Source organism: Callithrix jacchus, chromosome 8 (genome assembly GCF_049354715.1).
Source record: "Callithrix jacchus isolate 240 chromosome 8, calJac240_pri, whole genome shotgun sequence".
NCBI classification, from domain to species: domain Eukaryota; kingdom Metazoa; phylum Chordata; class Mammalia; order Primates; family Cebidae; genus Callithrix; species Callithrix jacchus.
The window spans coordinates 11,588,622-11,595,103 of NC_133509.1; positions in this window are offsets into that span (position 1 = coordinate 11,588,622).

Below are 6,482 nucleotides of genomic sequence, written 5' to 3' on the forward strand. Positions count from 1 at the left end.
TGATTTTGAGACAAGAGTCTTGCTCTGTTGCCCAGGCTGGAGTGCAGTGGTGTAATCTCGGTTTACTGCAACTTCCGCCTCCTGGGTTCAAGCGATTCTCCTGCCTCAGCCTCCCGAGTAGCTAGGACTACAGGCACCTGACATCACACCCAGCTAACTTTTGTATTTTTGTAGAGACAGGGTTTCCCCATGTTGGCCAGGCTGGTCTGGAACTCCTGGCCTCAGGTGATCTGCCCACCTCGGCTTCCCAAAGGGCTGGGATTACGTGAACCTGGGAGGCAGAGGTTGCAGTGAGCTGAGATTGTGGTGGCTCCCAAAAGGCGTGAGCCACCACACCCACCCCATATACATGATTGTTATGGTTAATGTTCTTGTCTTTGAGTTGTTGAGGTGGGACCTGAGGTTTCCTCGACATTCTGCAGGACTCTGGTAAGTCCACAGTTTGAGTCTGAGATCCTGCTAGCTGATGGATCTGCAGGACTAGAGGTCAGGAGAGAGGTCTACGGCACAGCTCACAGGTGGTCTCTGGGTATCTGGAGCCAGGCTAGAGAGTGGGCATCTTCTGGGGAACATGGAATGCAGAGGGACCCAGAGATGCCACCTCAGCTCCTTCCCTTTCCTTCCCATCTTGCTCAACACTCACCAATGACTCTTGGTGTCAGACTTGGATAGGAAACGAGTCAGGGCTCAGAGTCCACATCTTGCCCTGCCACGGTGCATGAACGTGGTCAAGTCATTCGGCGCCTATAGTCTGCAGTTTCCCACGAGTGTTAAGGAGGTTATCATAATGTTAATTACAGAGAAGTTGAGGGGATGAAAAGCATTTACTAACCTTTACAGGCCACGTAAATACAGGACATAACTTTCCTCACAGGCAAGACACAAAAAGTACTTTTTCAAGAAGCCTTTCCAGACTGCCTCACTAGAGGTGATTTCTTCCCCCACTGATCTCCCACTGCTGCACACCTGAACCTTATATACACCTGCTGCCCCCATCAAGAGTCACAAAAAGGCCAGGTGTGGTAGCTCATACCTGTAATCCCAGCACTTTGGGAGAACGAGGCGAGTCAATCATGAGGTCAGGAGTTTCAGAGCAGCCTGACCAACGTGGTGAAACCCTGTCTCTACTAAAAATACAAAAATTAGCCAGGCATGGTGTCACGTGCCTGTAATCCCAGCTACTCAGGAGGCTGAGGCAGAATTGCTTGAAGCCGGGAGGCGGAGATTGCAGTGAGCTGAGATCGTACCACTGCACTCCAACCTGGCGACAGAGTGAGACTCCATCTCAAAAAACAGAAAAATTGCTTTCAATATTGTTTTCAGTGTATAAATTTTACAGTTCTCCCTTTTTTTTTTTCAGGCTGGTCTTGAACTCCCGACCTCAGGTGATCCACCCGCCTTGGCCTCCAAAGTGCTTGGATAACAGGCGTGAGCCACCATGCCCAGCCAATTTTACAGTTCTCTTACTAAATTTATTCCTAAGTGTTTTATTCTTTTTGATGTTATTGTAAATTGAATTGTGGGGGTTTAAAAAAAATTTTTTTTTTTTAGATGGAATTTCGCTCTTGTTGCCCAGGCTGGAGTGCAATGGCACCATCTTGGCTCCCCACAACCTCCACCTCCTGGGTTCAAGCAATAGTTCTGCCTCAGCCTCCTGAGTAGCTGGGATTACAGGCACACACCACCATGACCAGAGAATTCTGTATTTTTAGTAGAGACAGGGTTTCATCATGTTAGGCTGCTCTCTAACTCCTGACCTCACGTGATTTGCCTGCCTCGGCCTCCCAAGGTGCTGGGGTTACAGGTGTGAGCCACCACACCTGGCCTTTTAAAAAAACTTTGTTTTTTTTTGAGACGGAGTTTCACTCTTGTTACCCAGGCTGGAGTGCAATGGCACTCGACTCACCGCAACCTCCGCCTCCTGGGTTCAGACAATTCTCCTGCCTCAGCCTCCTGAGTAGCTGGGATTACAGGCACGTGCCACCGTGCCCAGCCAATTTTTTGTATTTTTAGTAGATACGGGGTTTCACCATGTTGACCAGGATGGTCTCGAACTCTTGACCTCATGATCCACCCACCTCGGCCTCCCAAAGTGCTGGGATTATAGGCTTGAGCCACCGTGCCTGGCCTAAAAAAACTTTTATTTTATTTATTTATTTTTTTTTGAGATGGAGTTTCACTCTTGTTACCCAGGCTGGAGTGCAAGCGATTCTCCTTCCTCAGCCTCCTGAGTAGCTGAAATTACAGGCATGTGCCACCACGCCCAGCCAATTTTTTTTTTTTTGAGACGGAGTCTTGCTCTGTCCCCCAGGCTGGTGTGCAGTGGCACGATCTTGGCTCTCTGGAACCTCTGCCTCCTGGGTTCAAGCAACTCTCCTGCCTCAGACTCCCGAGCAGCTGGGAATACAGGCGCCCACCACAGCCCCCAGCTAATTTTTGTAGTTTTAGTAGAGAAGGGCTTTTACCATATTGGCCAGGCTGGTCTCAAATTCCTGACCTCGTGATCCACCGGCCTCGGCCGCCCAAAGTGCTGGGATTACAAGCCTGAGCCATGGTGCCCAGCCTAATTTTGTATTTTAGTAAAGATGGGGTTTCTCCATTGTTCCTCAGGGTGGTCTCGACTCCCGACCTCAGGTGATCCGCCTGCCTCAGCCTCCCAAAGTCTTAGGATTACAGGCATGAGTCCCCATGCCTCGCCTTCTCTTTTTTCTCTTTTCTTCTCTTCTCTTCATTCTCTTTTTTCACTTTCTTTTTTTTTTTTAGATGGAATTTTACTCATTGCCCAGTCTGGAGTGCAGTGGTGTGATCTCAGCTCACTACAAATTTCACCTCCCAGGTTCAAGTGATTCTCCTGCCTGAGCCTCCTGAGTAGCTGGGATTACAGGCGAATGCCACCACAGCCTGCTAATTTTTGTGTGTGTGTATTTTAAGTAGAGATGGGGTTTCACCACGTTGGCCAGGCGGGTCTCAAACTCCTGACCTTGTGATTTGCCTGCCTCAGCCTCCCAAAGTGCTGGGATTACAGATGTAACAGCCATTGCGCCCGGCCCTTTTTTTTTTTTTTTTTTTTGAGACAGAGCCTTGCTCTGTTGCCCTGGCTGAAGTGCAGGGGCACAGTCTCCTCTCACTGCAGCCACTGACCCCTGGGTTCCAGCAATTCTCCTGCCTCAGTCTCCTAGGTAGATGGGACTACAGTCACACACCACCATGCCCAATTAGTTTTTGTATTTTTAGTAGAGATGGGGTTTTGTCATGTTGGTCAGGCTGATCTCAAACTCCTTGCCTCAGGTGATCCACTTGCCTCAGCCTCCCAGAGTGCTGGGATTACAGGCGTGAGCCACCTCACCTGACCAATACGTCTTTTTTTTTTTTGAGATGGAGTTTCGCTCTTGTTACCCAGGCTGGAGTGCAATGGCACGATCTCGGCTCACTGCAACCTCCGCCTCCTGGGTTCAGGCAATTCTCCTGCCTCAGCCTCCTGAGTAGCTGGGACTACAGGCACGTGCCATCATGCCCAGCTAATTTTTGTATTTTTAGTAGAGATAGGGTTTCACCTTGTTGACCAGGATGCTCTCGCTCTCTTGACCTCGTGATCCCCCCCGTCTCGGCCTCCCAAAGTGCTGGGATTATAGGCGTGAGCCTCCGCGCCCAGCCTCAATACGTCTTAAAATACGCTTTAATTTCTCTGTTGGCCATAATGAATGATATTAAAAATTTTTTTCCTTTTTATTCTATTAGTAAAGTGTGTTACATTGATTGATATTTGGATGTTAAACCAACGTTGCATTCCTGGGATAAATCTCACTTGGTCATGGTATAATTTTTTGAATATGCTGCTGGATTTGATTTGCTAGTGTTTTGTTGTTGTTGTTTGAGATAGGCTGTTGCCCATGCTGAAGTGAAATGGTGAGATCATGGCTCACTGCAGCTCGAATTCCTGGGATTAATCGATCCTTCCTGCCTCAGCCTCCCAAGTAGATGGAACTACAGGTATGTACCACCATGCCTAGCTCATTAAAAAAAAAAATTTTTTTTTTTTTGAGACAGGGTTTCGCTCTTGTTACCCAGGCTGGAGTGCAATGGCGCAATCTCGGCTCACCGCAACCTCCACCCCCTGGGTTCAGGCAATTCTACTGCCTCAGCCTCCTGAGTAGCTGGGATTACAGGCACGCGCCACCATGCCCAGCTAATTTCTTGTAGTTTTAGTAGAGATGGGGTTTCACCATGTTGACCAGGATGGTCTTGATCTCTTGACCTCGTGATCCACCCGCCTCGGCCTCCCAAAGTGCTGGGATTACAGGCGTGAGCCACTGCACCCGGCTAATTTTGTATTTTTTTGTTTGTTCGTTTTTTGACCTGGTGTCTGGGTATAATTTTCTATTTTTAGTAGAGATAGTGTTTCTCCATGTTGGTCAGGCTGGCCTCAAACTCCCAACCTCAAGTGATCTACCCTCCTTGGCCTCCCAAAGTACTGGGATTACAGGAGTGAGACACTGTGCCTGGCCTCTTATATACACATTTTTGAGCTTTGTTCTGGGAGGCAGAAGTTACTTGGAAACAGTTTGTTTCATTAGATTTTGCTTTTCTTTTTTTTTTTTGAGGCAGAGTTTCGATCTTGTTACCCAGGCTGGAATGCAATGGTGCGATCTTGGCTCACCACAACCTCCGCCTCCTGGGTTCAGGCAATTCTCCTGCCTCAGCCTCCTGAGTAGCTGGGATTATAGGCATGCGCCACCATGTCCAGCTAATTTCTTGTATTTTTAGTAGAGACGGGGTTTCACCATGTTGACCAGGATGGTCTTGATCTCTTGACCTCGTGATCCACCCGCCTCGGCCTCCCAAAGTGCTGGGATTACAGGCTTGAGCCACCGCGCCCAGCTTAGATTTTGCTTTTCTTAGATGGCGCCAGGGCAGTGTTTAGTTTTCACTCACTGTTGAGCCAAAAACTCTTGAGTGCTCTTCTCAATGCCCTATTAATTGTGAAGTTTCCATTCCTCGGTAGGAACCAGCACTATTTCCAGCCCTGTGTGAGCTCCAAGCATTGTTCTAATCATGTGGGTGGTTCTTACTCTACTCTCTGGTAGTTTCCTCATGGATGCACTGGGCTGAATTACTGGAGTTACCATCTGCAGAGCTCCAGAGTTCTGTCTGTGTGAAGCTCTCTCCTTTCTGGTTCTCTGCCTTGAGAACTCCAGCCACCTGTGCTCCCTGGACTCCCAGCTTCTCTCCTTCCTGACTTCTTGCCTTTCTTTCCCCTCTCTCTCTTTCTCTTCTTTCTTGAGACAGGGTCTCGCTATGTTGCCCAGGCTGGAGTGCAGTGGCTATTGACAGGCGCAATCCCACTGCTGATCAGCATGGGAGTTTTAGCCTGTTCTATTTCTGACCTGGGCCGGTTCACCCCTCCTTAGGCAACCTGGTGGCCCCCACTCCCGGGAGATCACCATACTGATGCCGAACTTAGTGCAGACACCCTATTGGCACAGCACACTACAGCCCAGAACTCCTGGGCTCAAGCGATCCTCCCACCTCAGCCTCCTAAGTAGCTGGAACTATAGGCACGTCACACCATGCCCGGCCCAGCTTCAGCTTTTGACGTACAGATACTGCTGGACTCCACCTGGCTTCCCCTCCCTGTGATCTGGTCTGAAAACTTTTTTTTTTTTGAGACAGGGTTTCACTCTGTCGCCCAGGCTGGCGTGCAGTGGCATGATCTTGGCTCACTACAATCTCTGCCTCCTAAATTCAAGTGAGTCTCCTGACTCAGTCTCCCAAGTAGCTGTAATTACAGATACCATGAACAGCTAATTTTTTTAATTTTAGTAGAGATGGAGTTACCTACCCCACGTTGTTCAGGCTGGTCTTGAATTTCTGACCTCAAGTGATCCACCTGTCATGGTCTCCCAAAATGAGCCACTGCACCCAGTCGCTCTGAAAGTTAAAAAAAAAAAAAAAAAAATATATATATATATATATACACACACACACACACACACACACATATATAATTGTTTATTTTTTTGTTTTGAAACAGAGTTTCACTCTTGCTGCCCAGGCTGGAGTGCAATGGCATGGTCTCAGTTCATTGCAACCTCTGCCTCCCAGGTTCAAGAGATTCTCCTGCCTCAGCCTCCCAAATTGCTGGGATTACAGGGACCTGCCGCTATGCTCGGGTAATTTTTTTTTTTTTTTTTTTTTTTGAGATGGAGTCTTGCTTTGTTGCTCAGGCTGGAGTGCTGTGGAGCGGTCTCAGCTCACTGCAACCTCCACCTCCCAGGCTCAAGCAAGTCTCCTGCCTCAGCCTCCCAGGTACCTGGGATTATAGGCACCTGCCACCATGCCAGGCTAATTTTTTGTATTTTTAATAGAGACAGGTTTTCACCACGTTGTCCAGGCTGGTCTTGAACTCCTGAGCTTGTGATCCGTCTACCATAGCCTCCCAAAGTGCTGGGATTACAGGCCGGAGCCACTGTGCCCAGGTTAAT